Here is a 19,045-nt window from a genome sequence, read left to right as displayed (position 1 = left end):
ATACACTCCTGGAAATTGAAATAAGAACACCGTGAATTCATTGTCCCAGGAAGGGGAAACTTTATTGACACATTCCTGGGGTCATATACATCACATGATCACACTGACAGAACCACAGGCACATAGACACAGGCAACAGAGCATGCATAATGTCGGCACTAGAACAGTGTATATCCACCTTTCGCAGCAATGCAGGCTGCTATTCTCCCATGGAGACGATCGTAGAGATGCTGGATGTAGTCCTGTGGAACGGCTTGCCATGCCATTTCCACCTGGCGCCTCAGTTGGACCAGCGTTCGTGCTGGACGTGCAGACCGCGTGAGACGACGCTTCATCCAGTCCCAAACATGCTCAATGGGGGACAGATCCGGAGATCTTGCTGGCCAGGGTAGTTGACTTACACCTTCTACAGCACGTTGGGTGGCACGGGATACATGCGGACGTGCATTGTCCTGTTGGAACAGCAAGTTGCCGGTCTAGGATTGGTAGAACGATGGGTTCGATGAAGGTTTGGATGTACCGTGCACTATTCAGTGTCCCCTCGACGATCACCAGTGGTGTACGGCCAGTGTAGGAGATCGCTCCCCACACCATGATGCCGGGTGATGGCCCTGTGTGCCTCGGTCGTATGCAGTCCTGATTGTGGCGCTCACCTGCACGGCGCCAAACACGCATACGACCATCATTGGCACCAAGGCAGAAGCGACTCTCATCGCTGAAGACGACACGTCTCCATTCGTCCCTCCATTCACGCCTGTCGCGACACCACTGGAGGCGGGCTGCACGATGTTGGGGCGTGAGCGGAAGACGGCCTAACGGTGTGCGGGACCGTAGCCCAGCTTCATGGAGACGGTTGCGAATGGTCCTCGCCGATACCCCAGGAGCAACAGTGTCCCTAATTTGCTGGGGAGTGGCGGTGCGGTCCCCTACGGCACTGCGTAGGATCCTACGGTCTTGGCGTGCATCCGTGCGTCGCTGCGGTCCGGTCCCAGGTCGACGGGCACGTGCACCTTCCGCCGACCACTGGCGACAACATCGATGTACTGTGGAGACCTCACGCCCCACGTGTTGAGCATTTCGGCGGTACGTTCACCCGGCCTCCCGCATGCCCACTATACGCCCTCGCTCAAAGTCCGTCAACTGCACATACGGTTCACGTCCACGCTGTCGCGGCATGCTACTAGTGTTAAAGACTCCGATGGAGCTCCGTATGCCACGGCAAACTGTCTGACACTGACGGCGGCGGTGCACAAATGTTGCGCAGCTAGCGCCATTCGACGGCCAACACCGCGGTTCCTGGTGTGTCCGCTGTGCCGTGCTTGTGATCATTGCTTGTACAGCCCTCTCGCAGTGTCCGGAGCAAGTATGGTGGGTCTGACACACCGGTGTCAATGTGTTCTTTTTTCCATTTCCAGGAGTGTATTTGTCCAATGAATACCGGTTTATCATCCGCATTTCTTCTTGGTGTAGCAATTTTAATGGCCAGTAGTGTATACATTTCACCGAACAGCATTTCAACATATTGGGATGCCATATGGAAAGTCGACAACGCTCAGCAGTGTCCCTCCATATCGCATTCGAATGAAGCTGCATGTCACACTTAATTATATATTTACTTTTCTTAATTTGGGTTATAGTTATTTCACTGCACAAATAGTCAGCTAAGTTTCTTTTAAAATCGAGTCATTTATAAAATACGTTACATTTAAAATGGGTGAAAAAACAGTTTACATCGCGATGGTTACTTTATTTAAAATACTGCTGGGAGCAGTTTCAGTGACTGAGCTGTACTGACTGTTTTAGACATCGACAACTTCTGCTTCTGTTCCTATTCTGAAGATGCCCTACGACTAGGCGGAAACCCGTCATTTGAAATAAAATAACCATCGTAATCGTGACTGTCTTCTCACTAATTTTATGCACCTTACAAAACCGCTGTTTCCAAAAATGTTACCAAATTTTTGTGTGTTATATTTTCTGATCACGCATATTCGGACAGCTATTATTAAGCATTAATATGCTGTGTGTCCACTCATAGCTTTTATGACGTCTAGAAATGCGTCGAAGACACGTTCCACTAGGTGTCTTAATGTAGGTGGACGCATAGCACCCCATTCTTCCTCACGAGCTGAAACCAGGAAAGATATTTATGATGGTCGCTGAGCTCTAGAATGGAGTCGGCGTTCTAACTCATCCCGAAGGTATTCCATTAGGTTCAAGTCAGGACTTCGGCAGTCCATTTCAGGTTTCTTATTGTCCACAATCCAGTGCCTCACAGATGCCGATTGACAAGGTGCACAGTCATACTGATTCAATCAGTATCATCTCCCAACTGTTCCTCTACTGTAAAAAAAAAATGCTTCAAAACGTGCTTAATCCTTCTTCAGCCTACACCATAAGCATGTGAAACAGTCCCAAAACCGCAAACCATCTCCACCATACTTCACTGTTGAAACTATACGTGATCGCAGGTAACGGTCTCCAGGTTTCGGTAAATCCAAACCCCTCAATCGGATTGCCACAGCTAGTTTCATCCCCCCAAGTCATTTGTTTCCAGTCATCCACTGCCCCGAGGTGTAACCCTTTACACTATCTCAAACACAACAGTTTTGGTAGATGGACTGCAGGCACCACTTCGTAACTCACGAGTGTTTCCTTCCGCTGATTTCAGGTTTTTTCTTACAGCTACAGTACATCCCTCAATAACGCGACGGTCCTGTCCGTCAGCACGTGAGGTCAGTATTATCTTGGTTTGGCTGTGGTAGCTCTTTCTCTTCTCCACAATTACATTAGTGATATTGGGCGGATATAGAAGGATTCAAATGGCCCTGGCAGACAGCTAGGTGCTATCCTAGAACTAGATTACATCGCATTACATGAAGGTATCCGAATATTTGTGAATAGACAGAAGGCCCAGTGTCAAGTAAACGAGAAATAAATCATGTACTATAACATGTGAAACTACACGATAAGAACTAAGAAGGAGACGTTCCCAGTGCGAACGAGTTTCTGAAACTATGTATACGGTGATTAGGTTAATATGCCAGGTATCACACACGGCACCCATTCACCTGCTGACGAGAAAGGAAGTCGGAAATTTGTGTGATACTCAGTATCGTTAAGAAAATTGTGTTATATTACCCGACTGCGTTGTGTAATGAATTGGATAATAGCTTCACGTGCAGGATTTTCTGCATTCGAAACTCATTAGGCACAGAATTTTTTTCACTTTAAATTTTTATCGAAATGATTTTCATCATCATTTTATCCACTTAATTAATTTAAGAGTAATTTTTTAATTCCATTTGTTTGTCACACAATTTTCATCATAATATCAACTTCTTGATTTTCTCTCATTTTATTCCCTATTCTTCTTTCCTCGACTAAAATCTTTTTTCAGCTGCTTTTAATTAATTTTAAGCATCAATTTCGATTTCATATCTTTTGTTTTATCACTTTGTTTTTCGTCCACGTTGATGCCTTCATTCTACCTATTTATCATTTTGTTTGAATTTCGTTTTACTGATAAACCTGTCTTTCATTTAAATTTTCATCTGCGTTATTTTGTCCATAGTGCAATAGGTACTGCGGTTATGTTTTAAAAATTTCTATGCTGATTACTGTACAAAAAAATTTTCATCTGGTAACAAAAATACAGTTCTTACAGCATTGTAAGAATGTAAATATATTCCTTCGTCTTTTGTTTTTAACTGATGGAACAGAATTTTCAAATAATCGAATATTATAGGAGGTAAATATAATCAAATTCATATTCAAAAAAATTCCGGTTGGGAAAATATGATATTAAGAAAAAATGAAACAAATGGAAAAGTTCTTACGGTGATTAAAACGACGTGCATAAGGAATGGTAATAAACAGATTACATTTAAACCAATTAACTGAATAGAAACATTACCAACGAAGTTTCGATAGATTTAAAAATAAAAAAGAGCACAAATCACAAATACAGTTGAATAATCCGGGGCAGGCCGGTGTGGCCGTGCGATTCTAAGCGCTTCAGTCTGGAACCGCGTGACCGCTACGGTGGCAGGTTCGAATCCTGCCTCGGGCATGGATGTGTGTGATGTCCTTAGGTTCGTTGGGTTTAAGTAGTTCTAAGTTCTAGGGGACTGATGACCACCGATGTTAAGTCCCATAGTGCTCAGAGCCATTTGAACCATTTTTTGAATAATCCGGACAGCATACATTTAATATTCCATAATCAGAGCAACAAGTAAACTCGAGGACAGAGGCAGGGGGCCACAGGAATGTTACGCTCAGAGTTAACTCGTGTGGTCACGTGGTAGGTGGAGAGAGAATTTCTACGTACCGCAGCCAAATTCTAGTAACAGATTCTAATATTGACCCATGTGTATGGTTTCCAACGGACGTATAATAATGAAACAAAGAAATTTCGCAAAGAGGCAAAAATTATTAAAATTCGGAAAAGATTTGAATGTATACACTGAAACGGTACAGTAGTTTCCGCTCTATAAGCAGCAGGTTTCGCTGCTCGCTCGCACCGGGAAATAGAAACAGAGGCGGCTCCGCAGCCAATATTATTACACGACGCGGCCGGTCGCGGGTGCAACAGAACCCATCTGGACGGGTGGAAAGAAATGTGTCAGGCTTCATAATACGTATTTATATGTGTCGTGTATTATGCATTTCTTGTACGTGGATGTGAATCTGCACATGAACTGTCCTAATCCTCACACCTTTCCGTAAAGCGTGACCAAAGCTTTGTTGGGAAGTAGTTCAGTAGTATAGTAGTGCCAACCTTACTCCTGGCTAGGGGATCAGAGAGACAGCACAGGCAGATAAAAGTCAAAGACTTTCCAGTGTCACAAGATTTGGGGTCAAGAGGTTGGTCACGGCCAAGTGGTACGACCACCCCCTCCACCGGGGCCCAGGAAGACCTCCGGGTGCCCGCCATATTCTAGGAAGGTTACTGAAGACGGGTAAGTGAGCAGACGTGCTCTCAGTGCGTCTGTCTCAATGATCACGCATGAATATTTGTACTAATTCTTTTATTTCCAGCTTCGGATTGTGTAAGGAAATGAATGATCTCGTATAATTCCGGAAATTTGACCTCCTGTGTTAATGTACCTGGTCCCCAGTTTGCCCGTTATCCTCCTCACATAGTGGATGTCCTATGTAAAATAATGGGAGACATTGGTGGTATACATTTGGCCAACGCAATTCCGTCTTGACCGTAGAAATGTGCGTGCAGATTAGTATATAATATACCCGAGCTATAAGTTTTAAAATTGTAATATCTGTAAACTGGAACAATTGCTGCAATCGCTGTAAAATCGAGTGATAATATTTAAAACAAATACGTAATCAATTGTCATCAATCTTTAACATACCTTAAAAATCACAAAGAATTCAAGCTAATGGAATTCATTTAAAATAAAAGATATAGAATGCAGGGACCCACACATCAGCGTGTGAGCCCTTCAGCCCCTTGCCTAGTATCGTCCAGAAAGGGCACGCACTTTAGGTAGCGCTCTCAAGCTCCCCTCCCCAGTTATTCGTTGCGCAATTTTGATTCAGGGCTTGATGACATCAACTTTCATCTGGTGTCCCTAGGCTAGGAGGTTAGACGGTAAACTTTCAACACACGCAGTCATAGGTACACAAAGATTCACAGTGAACCGAGAGCGCACTTCCTACGTGATATCGCCCGCATCTCGTGGTCGTGCGGTAGCGTTCTCGCTTCCCACGCCCGGGTTCCCGGGTTCAATTCCCGGCGGGGTCAGGGATTTTCTCTGCCTCGTGATGGCTGGGTGTTGTGTGCTGTCCTTAGGTTAGTTAGGTTTAAGTAGTTCTAAGTTCTAGGGGACTGATGACCATAGATGTTAAGTCCCATAGTACTCAGAGCCATTTGAGCCTACGTGATATCGTTTCAACATATGCAACACCTTTGTGCTACGTTCTTCTTACAGACCAAAGTCTGCATTAGGAATCAAATTGGGAGTCTGTAAAAGTTTTGCATTCCTTGCTGCGACCCAGCAAAACAATCCTTACAGGATACAACGCACCACGCGGTTAAATCAACTTACCTTTCTTCGAAAAGCCCTCGGCTGAAGACCCTCGGAGAGCTGGAAGCAGACTGCCCATCTAACGCTAAAACTTCTCCCACATAACGCCGTGGCCAGGAAAACACAGAGATGAGGCTTCCACCACCAGCCCAACACCGTAACTTTCACACAAGGGGAACGAAACTCTTTGCTACCTGAAAACTGCAACGGTTGGCCATTCTGTAAGACTACCGCTGATTCTCTGTAGCAGACTAAACCACTGTACAGCGAAATGAAACACACCCACATTCATTCACTCAGGCATGCCAGAGCATTTTGGAATAGGAGGACAAGGGATAAACATAATATGGAATCATAGTCGGGAGTTGGGTTACATATAAAAACATGGAAGTTTTATAATTATGTTATAGACGCATTCGCAAGTCTGAATATAACCAACATAACAGCCATACGATGCTTGGAAATCGTAGAAAGAAATAGGCTACGGCTAGACTGAATCATAGCTCAGTCTTCTCTGGTGCGAAATGTAGAAAAGAAACCACCTGAATTGTTTTGTAGTATTCAAAGTGCACTGAAAAGCAAATAAAATAATGAAAGGGGACTATAGGACCCCTTCAAGCTACATCACCGTACAGATAGTTTCAAAAAGTCGATCGCACTTCTGGGGACTTATCATTGTAAGTAAAAAGTCTGTACTATTTCTGAGGACAAACAAAAACACAACTACCGGAAAATAATCAGGTACAGATTAATGATACAATGAAGAATTCTGATTTCTTAAGCCTTCGCACCGGACGTTACAGGTATTTTTCAGACAGCCCTCAGAAAACTGCAACCGGCATCGCGAGAAGTATTTGGCTGTTTCCCACGCTCGTTCAGCAAGATGGTAGGCTGAACCCTGACACGTGATACAGAGAATAAACAAGATAAGTCCCCAACTGGGTGGGAGGAACTGTGAACGACCGCAAAGTTGAAAACCAATAAATTTCAAATTATGAAACAGAAAAGCGCACCCGGTGACAACCGAACAATCACTAGGTAACTGTACAGAAAAGTGAAGAGTCGCACTTATGTAAATCTGCCAGAATTCGTTTACGTATGCTGCTCATTTAGCAGCCTGTTAGTTATCCGAATTTCCTGCCTCTGTACGTCAGATATGGTTATTTCTAGGACATATATTAATACAATAAATGTGTAGTACTGCTAATCATATTTATAATTTCACTGTCAGTATTCTTAGTACTGAAGGCCGCTCGTGGTCTCGTGATAGCGTTCTCGCTTCCCGAGCACGGGGTCCCGGGTTCGATTCCCGACGGGGTCAGGTATTTTTCCTGCCTCGAGATGACTGAGTGTTGTTGTGTCGTCCTCATCATCATAATTCATTCCCCTTACGGTCGGAGGAAGGCAATGGCAAACCACCTCCACTAGGTGGGTCTCCCGCGTCGCTCCCCTACGCTCTGTAAAGAAGTATGGGACTCATCATCATTGTTAGTACTGACTTCGGGGGGTTGGGTTTGGGGGTGGGTAGTAGGGGTGTAAAAGAGTTCGAGGAAATTCGTTCTACGTGATACAGTTTCTGGAAAAGCGTCCTGCATAATTTTCATACGTTTTTGAAATTAAATGAGGATATAAGTTTCCATTTAGCAAGCTATCAGCAGATACCCTAACATGTTGTTGTTGTTGTGGTCTTCAGTCCTGAGACTGGTTTGATGCAGCTCTCCATGCTACTCTATCCTGTGCAAGCTTTTTCATCTCCCAGTACCTACTGCAACCTACATCCTTCTGAATCTGCTTAGTGTATTCATCTCTTGGTCTCCCTCTACGATTTTTACCCTCCACGCTGCCCTCCAATACTTAATTGGTGATCCTTTGATGCCTCAGAACATGTCCTACCAACCGATCCCTTCTTCTGGTCAAGTTGTGCCACAAACTTCTCTTCTCCCCAATCCTATTCAATACTTCCTCATTAGTTATGTGATCTACCCATCTAATCTTCAGCATTCTTCTGTAGCACCACATTTCGAAAGCTTCTATGCTCTTCTTGTCCAAACTATTTATCGTCCATGTTTCACTTCCATACATGGCTACAGTCCATACGAATACTTTCAAAAATGACTTCCTGACACTTAAATCAATACTGTATGTTAACAAATTTCTCTTCTTCAGAAACGCTTTCCTTGCCATAGCCAGCCTACATTTTATATCCTCTCTACTTCGACCATCATCAGTTATTTTGCTCCCCAAATAGCAAAACTCCTTTACTACTTTAAGTGTCTCATTTCCTAATCTAATTCCCTCAGCATCAACCGACTTAATTAGACTACATTCCATTATCCTTGTTTTGCTTTTGTTGATGTTCATCTTATATCCTCCTTTCAAGACACTGTCCATTCCATTCAACTGCTCTTCCAAGTCCTTTGCTGTCTCTGACAGAATTACAATGTCATCGGCGAACCTCAAAGTTTTTATTTCTTCTCCATGAATTTTAATACCTACTCCTAATTTTTCTTTTGTTTCCTTTACTGCTTGCTCAATATACAGATTGAACAACATCGGGGAGAGGCTACAACCCTGTCTTACTCCCTTCCCAACCACTGCTTCCCTTTCATGTCCCTCGACTCTTATAACTGCCATCTGGTTTCTGTACAAATTGTAAATAGCCTTTCGCTCCCTGTATTTTACCCCTGCCACCTTTAGAATTTGAAAGAGAGTATTCCAGTCAACATTGTCAAAAGCTTTCTCTAAGTCTACAAATGCTAGAAACGTAGGTTTGCCTTTCCTTAATCTTTCTTCTAAGATAAGTCGTAAGGTCAGTATTGCCTCACGTGTTCCAGTGTTTCTACGGAATCCAAACTGATCTTACCCGAGGTTGGCTTCTACTAGTTTTTCCATTCGTCTGTAAAGAATTCGTGTTAGTATTTTGCAGCTGTGACTTATTAAGCTGATAGTTCGGTAATTTTCACATCTGTCAACACCTGCTTTCTTTGGGATTGGAATTATTATATTCTTCTTGAAGTCTGAGGGTATTTCGCCTGTTCATACATCTTGCACACCAGATGGTAGAGTTTTGTCAGGACTGGCTCTCCCACGGCCGTCAGTAGTTCCAATGGAATATTGTCTACTCCGGGGGCCTTGTTTCGACTTAGGTCTTTCAGTGCTCTGTCAAACTCTTCACGCAGTATCATATCTCCCATTTCATCTTCATCTACATCCTCTTCCATTTCCATAATATTGTCCTCAAGTACATCGCCCTTGTATAGACCCTCTATATACTCCTTCCATCTTTCTGCTTTCCCTTCTTTGCTTAGAACTGGGTTTCCATCTGAGCTCTTGATATTCATACAAGTCGTTCGCTTGTCTCCAAAGGTCTCTTTAATTTTCCTGTAGGCGGTATCTATCTTACCCCTAGTGAGATAGGCCTCTACATCCTTACATTTGTCCTCTAGCCATCCCTGCTTAGCCATTTTGCACTTCCTGTCGATCTCATTTTTGAGACGTTTGTATTCCTTTTTGCCTGTTTCACTTACTGCATTTTTATATTTTCTCCTTTCATCAATTTAATTCAGTATTTCTTCTGTTACCCAAGCATTTCTACTAGCCCTCGTCTTTTTACCTACTTGATCCTCTGCTGCCTTCACTACTTCATCCCTCAAAGCTACACATTCTTCTTCTACTGTATTTATTTCCCCCATTGCTGTCAATTGCTCCCTTGTGCTCTCCCTGAATCTCTGTACAACCTCTGGTTCTTTTAGTTTGTCCAGGTCCCATCTCCTTAAATTCCCACCTTTTTGCAGTTTCTTCAGTTTTAATCTACAGGTCATAACCAATAGATTGTGGTCAGAGTCCACATCTGCCCCTGGAAATGTCTTACAATTTAAAACCTGGTTCCTAAATCTCTGTCTTACCAATATAATCTATCTGATACCTTTTAGTATCTCCAGGGTTCTTCCATGTATACAACCTTCTTTCATGATTCTTAAACCAAGTGTTAGTTATGATTATGTTGTGCTCTGTGCAAAATTCTACCAGGCGGCTTCCTCTTTCATTTCTGTCCCCCAATCCATATTCACCTACTATGTTTCCTTCTCTCCCTTTTCCTACACTCGAATTCCAGTCACCCATGACTATTAAATTTTCGTCTCCCTTCACAATCTGAATAATTTCTTTTATTTCATCATGCATTTCTTCAATTTCTTCGTCATCTGCAGACCTAGTTGGCATATAAACTTGTACTACTGTAGTAGTTGTGGGCTTCGTATCTATCTTGGCCACAATAATGCGTTCACTATGCTGTTTGTAGTAGCTTACCCACATTCCTATTTTCCTATTCATTATTAAACCTACTCCTGCATTACCCCTATTTGATTTTGTGTTTATAACCCTGTAGTCACCTGACCAGAAGTCTTGTTCCTCCTGCCACCGAACTTCACTAATTCCCACTATATCTAACTTCAACCTATCCATTTCCCTTTTTAAATTTTCTAACCTACCTGCCCGATTAAGGGATCTGACATTCCACGCTCCGATCCGTAGAACGCCAGTTTTCTTTCTCCTGATAACGACATCCTCTTGAGTAGTCCCCGCCCGGAGATCCGAATGGGGGACTATTTTACCTCCGGAATATTTTACCCAAGAGGACGCCATCATCATGTAATCATACAGTAAAGCTGCATGCCCTCGGGAAAAATTACGGCTGTAGTTTCCCCTTGCTTTCAGCCGTTCGCAGTACCAGCACAGCAAGGCCGTTTTGGTTATTGTTACAAGGCCAGATCAGTCAATCATCCAGACTGTTGCCCTTGCAACTACTGAAAAGGCTGCTGCCCCTCTTCAGGAACCACACGTTTGTCTGGCCTATCAACAGATACCCCTCCGTTGTGGTTGCACCTACGGTACGGCTATCTGTATCGCTGAGGCACGCAAGCCTCCCCACCAACGGCAAGGTCCATGGTTCATGGTTCATATCGACTCTTTTTCGGAACAATCTATGTATTAGTAACATGTCAACTAATACAGGATACTTAAGTAATGTAACGTGTTCCGGTACAAAACATGTTACATTAGGTGCGTGAGACGTGAAATCTAATTCAGTTTCGTGACCCAAAAGTAAAAATTGCTCTCATGCCTGTCTTCAATATAGACAGTTTCGCCCCACACTGTTTCAGTAACGTGTAGTAGTATGCAAACGTTGTTACCCCGTTACGCAGCGTGCAACACAAACTTTCGAACTAATTTAGTGAACGGGCACTTGGGCTAACCAAAAATTACAGTGCTACCGGCGGGGGCGCGCCGCTTTCGGAACTAAATTCGGCGGCGGTGGGCGGCAGAGGAGCGTGGCGGAGGGTGCACTCGGCTCGTTAGCGCCGCTCCGGCAGCGCGCTACTTGCCGGCCCCTCCCCGCTTCCCCTAATTGGCCGCTCTATTATCGCTCGGCGGCCATTGTGTCGGCAGCACCGCAGCCGGACAGCCGGTTACACGCTCCGCCGGCCGCCTGCCGTCCAGTTGCAGTTGCAGGTGGCGCCGCGGTAACAACTGCAGCCGGGCTGCGCTCGACAGCGAAAGCGCTTCCGCGTTCTCACCAGAGCGCTCGCGGGGGTAATCGAAAAGCGAACCACTCACCAACGGTGACAGTACTTTCCGTTTAAACTACACCACAGCCAAGCTGACCCTGATTGTACAAAATGTTCTCGGATTTCAGACACCCTCAAATCAGAGTTAAGACTGACCCTTCAGGGATTATCACCATCTCCTCAATTAGGAGATGACTGTCTGTCGGAAGAAAAGTCTGCTTCATTTAGAGTGGCGTTCAAGTCTGTCACCGTTAAGCTGACGTCGCTTGGATTTCAATCTACTGTCGGCGGTGTGACGTCAGTTGGAGATCATTATTTGCTGCGCAAATGCAGGAAATAGCCTATTTTGCAGTATACCATCTCCCTGCGGAAGCGAAAAAGACATCACCTATCCCCTTAAGAGTTACGATTTAGAGTTGTATTTCTTTGAAGAGACTCCTTCTCAGGTGGTAGTCTCCAGGGTGCCTATTCTGTATCTCTCCGCTATTGTGGCGATTGTTTCGGTACGCAAGAGCACCGAACGGTCTAGTAGTCGAATTAGAGCTCCTGCATTATTCGGTATGCATTTCGGAAGCGATACCGTTCGGGTCTAGAGAACCGAAGCGCTGTTGTCGGTTCGCGTCGCGCAAGCTAATCAAAAGCAAGAGGCCGCAGATCCGCGCATGCACACTGCAGAGCGCACAGCCCCACGAACACAAAGCGGCTAGCAGACGACACAGGCGCGCTATTCTTCGAAGTACCGAAAATATAGCGTATTTGACTGTATTCTGCAGATTGTCGTAAATGCCGCATTATGTCATCTTATTCTCTTTCACACTGACATCGTGTTTTGGATTTTACGTTTCGGAAAATGAGTTAGGAATAGTGTGTAGAACCACATTGTACTAATACATCTACAAAATCACCCAAAAATTGAGTCTGAGAGTTTCAACGAATAAGAAGATAAACAGAATGTGGTTGTAACTCGCTCCAAGAGATCCAAATGATTAAGTACCCCACTTCCATATATGATACAACGGTTTGGCTATTAAAAACAAAATTGAAAAAACGTATTTTCGAGAGATCTTGCTGTTCGTCGATGTTCATAACATGCATATCATGAGTGAAAATGTTTCTTATATGGTGCTATAGTCTAAAAATATTACGGCAGAGATATTTAATCTCTGTCTACTCTTGTTGAGGATTCGAGTGGAGATAAATACTTATGACAAGCAAGATTATGAAGATGACTGCTGCTAGTTACATTCCCAGTATTTTAAGTTGTGGTCTTAGATCCCCGACAAACCGCTTACTCGGAAATCGCTACATATTGTGTAAAAATGGTGAATTATATCGGACGAGAAAAAATATAAAGGTCACTGTCGGTTGTTTCACTCACAGCACTTTCATATTTCGGTTTTTAAACACACAGAAATCACGGAATCATTACTGAGGAAGTGCGCTCTTACATGTAAGTAATAACAAATACTGCAGAAAAATCTTCAATTACACAAATAACATTGTCTTAGAACGTGTTGCATATATGAAGAAGACAAAAGAAATTTATACCCCAAACGTGCTCGAACCCGTGTCCTCTAATATCGCATACACGTGCGCTAACCAATTAGCCACGCCAAACAACGTGAACGTACGCTTCAATTCTTATACTACTGTGAAGAGGAACGTAGACTGACTTCGTTGCCAAACGGTGCTGCGCAAGTCATAAATGCGTGATAGTTTGGAAGGTTACCAATATCAGGCATCACATAATTGCTTTCCATTGTTACTTGAAAGTTGTAAACACGTTTCGATAATTACTAACTAAATCATTTGTGGGAAAAAGTACACAAAGTAACTAGTAACGTCAGTTCACACTCATGTAATATACATAAGCAGAGCCGATGTAATGACGTTTAATGATCATTAAACTCTTATTTGCATAAAAGTAACACATGTTTTGAGAGAATATTGCCCGAAAACGCTTTTTTCGGTTGGAAACATTAACAATAACAACCTAACCTAACCATATTTCTAACATAAGAAAATAGTCTACTATGAACTAACTTTCCAACTCGTTACGTCCAGTGGTGATTCTTTACTAACAAAATCACTAAATCCATCGTTAAAACCGCTAAATGTTTAAAATAAGAAATTATAGGTTTACATAAACCATAGCTAACCGATCGACAGGGCCACACCGAAATACAAAACCTCTCGGTACATCTGTCGTAAAATCGGTAGGAGGACTGTTCGGTAACAGGTCTCAGAAGCTTACTGAATAGGATATTTCGATAAACAACCGAAAATGACGTCACTACCGAGACTAACCTACTACACCGATCGGTATGAAAGTTACAGAATAGGGCCCCAGGCACCAAATCAGATTGTAGCCACGGTCTCTGTGAAAATCGTTACTGCACATACGAACTTCTACACCTTCTATTATTGCGGATTCCCAGTATATGGATGTGTGGGAGAGGACTTACATTTTCTCATAGGGTGTTTTGTGCCCATCCGTGAGCCTGTGTCAGGCTACTAGTAGCTGACATCACAGAGCCTACAGAGAAGGAATTTCAAGAGACGCCACCTGATCAATTAAATTCTTGAATGCGACCATCAAGAAAGTAGCCTCCGCTCTCGGCTGGCAGTCACTTACTGATGAAGAATATGGCGTTACTCTCAGAAAGCTCAAGTCTAAAGTCCCATTTGACGTTGTATGAACAGGGAGAAGAGTGCAAGAGTGTAACCACCCAAAATTTCAGTCTCCGGTCCGTGACTGTTCGCATGACCTGGGGGAAAGCAGCCGCGCATCATCCTCGACAACCGCCGGTATTTCAAACTTTGGTTGGCAGGACTGCACCATCCAGAAATCGGAAGACGGAATATGTACGAAAACATCACGCATTGTGATCAAATCGTGACCACAAAACAACATATGATCAATGGCAGATATTGCCACAAAGGTGCGTTTACACGCCTGCGCCTTGCCTCCTGTCGCCGTGCGCCTGTGTTTGCCTCACACCTAGAAGAGGCCTCTTTCTCGACATACGTGCATGTGTGATTCCGTTCAGACCTAGACACAAATACGTACGCTGTTCCAGCAAACAAACTGACTGCTTTGCTGCCAGTAACTGTCACCACGCTCAGTATATTAGTGTATGTTTGTCTGTGTTGTGTTTTCTTTGTCTGTGAGAGTGTCTTTGAGTATGCATGCAAGTGTGTCAGTATGGGAATGCAGTGTGTTCTTAGCCGGTGGTTAATTCTCATGATGAGCTACATATAAGATTGCGCTTAGAACTGTCACTTTATTACATACTTCAGTATTTTTTATAAAATAAAATTTACTACCTCAGTCTTTTTTTATTAATATTTTTTTAGCAAGGAGAAAATTTGTTGTATACTACTGTCGACAGGTACATCACAGTTATGGTTATATTAAAGTATTATCTACCGTGTGTGCCAGTATGGTTATATTCTGAATTTTAACACTGTATAGAAAGCTTTCAAACGAATGTTTATGCACAGGGTTATATTTCAATACATGACCTCACCAGAATACCAAGGAAATTGAGGTCTTCACACGTGAGATTGATGTACATGAAACTGTAGTGCACCTGATGATGGCCGCTGGCTGTTGAAACGCATCTGTATAATAAATAGTTGTGAAAGTCTCAAGCAGTAAATAGTTTCTCACAAAAATTATTTCGCCTACCTCAATCAATTCCACACAAAACGGATATTTGTGTCTTGCGCTTGCTTCAAATAGAATGTTAGCAGTGATTTTTAATATCTTTTTATCCCATCACTTATTTGCCGGTCTCTCCGTTCGATACAAATTTTGCAACTGATTTTGACTACCTTTCCGATCAGCTAGATTTTAAACATACCTGACAACTGGAGGACAATGCAATATTCGCTCGCTTGTCGGTCTGCTCGGTACAGGTGACGGGGAAGTTGGGAACGGGTGTTAAAATGTTTAGGATTCCCCTGCAGTACTTGCGTGCCGTGAACGTAGGAACAGAATGCGTTCCAGGTGGTATTTGAGTTCATGTGTAATATGTGGCATACGTGTGTAAAGATGAAGCTGCGAATAAAAGGATGCTACACATGTAAATATTTGTTTAATGTGGGTGAATTCCTAAAGGACTAAACTGCTGAGGTCACCGTTCCCTAGACTTCCCACTACTTATACTAACTTATGCTAAGAACAACACACAAACCCATGCCCAAGGGAGGATTCGAACCCTCGGCGGAAGGGGCCGCCATGAATTTCTGTTCTGTACCAACCTCTTCATCACAGACTTTCCTCTCCGATTCTGCGCAGAACCGCCTCATTCTTTGCCTCATCAGTGCACCTAATTTTCAACACTCGTCTGTAGTACCACATATAAAATGCTTCGATTCTTCTCTGTTCTGGTTTTCCCTCAGTCCATGTTTCATTACCATACATGTCACACAAGACTAAAAAGTAGAAAATAATTGTTAAAATAAAATCAAATTTCTGTGCATAACACGCTTTAAATCTGCTAAAATAGTATACAATATTTTTCATATTTCCGAACACAGATTCCTAACTCCATAGAGGCAGTACAGAAAATTTATGCTTGAGAATTTTTGATAGCTATGAAAATATATGTGAGATTTATACTGATGACCTAAAACATAATGCCCATCTGCTTAATGGCTCTGTCCTTGGAACGAGATACGTCACTGATTATACATTTCATGGATTCTACAGTGTGTTGGTAGGTTTCCGGAGGTATGTGGCAAAAGATGTCTAATCTCGGGGCATGTAATTCGTATAAACAGCGAGCCGCTGGTTTGCGTACACAGTGATGACTTCCATAGGATTTACATCAGGCGAATTTGGTCGCCGAGACGTCAACATGAGTTCACCATAATGCTCCTCGAACCACAGTAGTCCGGTTCTTGCTCCGAGAGACGGATAGTTACGTTGCTGAAAGTTGACTTCTCCGTCGCGGAAGGCATGAAACATGCCGGTAGTTCCCAGCTGTGAGCTTTTCTTCGGTTACTACCACTGGTCCCATGCAAGCGCAGTAGAATGTCTGCCCTAGCATAATATTGTTCCCATTAGCCTGCGTCCGTGGCACGCTGCACCTTTCGAGTCACCGTTAACGTCGATGACGGCGTTTGCGAAGACGACCATCAACCTAGTGTAACAAAAATGTGATTCGCCCGACGAGCTGAAACATTTCCTTTGGTCGACGGTCGAGTTCCCATCGTCTGAACTAAAAAAAGGTTCAAATGGCTCTGAGCACTATGGGACTTAACATCTGTGGTCATCAGTACCCTAGACTTAGAACTACTTAAACCTAACTAACGAAAGGACATCACACCTATTTTACAGAGCAGCAAGGCCTCCGAACGCCACGATCTGTGAAGAGTCATGGAAGTCCAACCATTCAGCGTGTGGTGGTAGTTTCATTGCCCTTCTACCTGTGTAGGTAGATACTCACGACTGTAGGACGTGAACATTCGACCACCTCCGCCGTTTTCGAATTACTCGTTCACGGGCCCTGCGTAAAAATAATCTGCCCTGCATCAGAGTCGCTTATCTCAATGGATTGACCCATATCCACGCTAGGGTAACCCCTTCCGTGCCTACTCCAATGACACACTTATGTTACCGTGTCATAGGCCGGCAACGCCACCAGGTGACGTCCAATATCGCGGTGGACATAATGTTTAGGTTTATAAAGGATAAGTTGGCGCGCTTGCACACATCTGGTGAACAATTCGTCTATTACTTATATGAAGCACTAACCCATATTTTCTGCCTCGAATCGATCAATTACTGCCACGGCAATCATAACTACTCAAACGTAATGACAAATTCAATATCAACGAAGTACAAGGAAAAGTAATTACACACTATACATAACTGTTCACACAAGTACCTATTTAATTTATATTAGCTCTGACTTTGTTTCGACTGCGAGAAGCTGTTACAATGTCCGCTTTTTCTTCAGAACCCACGTCTCTTTCGCCGGAAAACCAAATCAGCCACAGTGAACAGCGAGGTACAGCGAGCAGACCAGCCTGCAGCTGGACTCGGGGCCGCCGCTAACTGGCGACATGGGACTGGCGCCATCTCGTTAGCCACCTGCCCGCAGCGCGCCTAATTGCCCCTCGCCGCTATTATCGCTGTGGCCCTGACGGCGCCGACGCGCCGACGCGCCAGCACCGGCCGCCACGTCACTACGTCAGCCGTCACACCGCGACCGCCAACAGCTCCCGTGACGTCCCCACCTGGCGCTGTCGCCGCGTCGATAGTTCTTGTCCCACCCACTAGCACTTTCACTGCCCAAGTTGTACCAACGCCCACACCTGTTCTCGAGTGTATTCGACACTTTCATCGACAACTACGAGCTGTTATGACAGATTCTTCGGCAATGAATAAACTTTTTCCTCCCTGAAACTCACAACCAAATAAGTTTCCTTTAACTTTTTATTAACAGATTACCGGTTTCGGTCTTTAATGACCGTCATCAGATCTGCAGCAAAAATGGGAAAAACAGAAATACACTTGCAAACTGTATACAGCTTAAGAACAATACACAGACCATAATGGAAAGTAGTACTGACAATATTTACATCTGTGCGCTTTAAATATGAAGAGGCGTACCTGTTTCATAAAAACAAAGTCCTAATGTACTGCAGCCATAGTGGCATCGTCAAAAACACGAGTTACGTTGTCAGTAGTACTACTGTTTAAAACAAGCTGCCGTACAGTAGCCTCAAAATGTTTGTGTTGTAAGTAGGAACAGCAGTCATCTAATACTGCTCATTCCATAGTGAGCATTTTATGCGTATTCTTTACAGAATGGAAAAAGATTGTGCTCTTAATTTGCTAGAGAAATTTGAAATTTATAAACCAAAAAATAGAGGACCAACTAAGGTGCATTTACTTGCAAAATGACTTTGCACCCGAGACCTACTTTGCATTTTTGATATCTCATTTTTTATGCTTTTGTTAACTGCATCTTCTTAGGGCGAACGTCGTAATGCACCCGTTTAGGTTGATTGTTGATCCTATACTTCAGCTTATTTTATTGCAGACAGCGGCTTACTCTCTGGCTGAAAACACGGGACTACCGTATCAGCTAATTAAACGCTACTATACTGCAGTAACTGCACGCCTCTGTTATATATAGTGTGTTGATAAGTTCATCTAGTACTGAGTGCATCACTTATTTACTTCGTTTTCACACGTTTTACGCGTAACACTAGCATGTTCTTGTTCCTTCTCTATTCATTTCATAGATTGCATTAACCAGATCATGTGGGTCATGCACTGTCATGGAATTTTATCATTCGTTTCATGCAACAGAGTGCCGCAGTGTACGAGGGGCCCACTGCCGCTCACGTTCCTGCAACCACTTCCCGCCTGTGCGGAATTCTGGCGTTAGCGCTAACAGAGGGCGCTGATTA

Source organism: Schistocerca americana, chromosome 1, assembly GCF_021461395.2.
Source record: "Schistocerca americana isolate TAMUIC-IGC-003095 chromosome 1, iqSchAmer2.1, whole genome shotgun sequence".
In the NCBI taxonomy this organism is placed as follows: domain Eukaryota; kingdom Metazoa; phylum Arthropoda; class Insecta; order Orthoptera; family Acrididae; genus Schistocerca; species Schistocerca americana.
The sequence above is the reverse complement of the archived record's forward strand: the minus strand, read 5'-3'. Positions refer to the sequence as shown.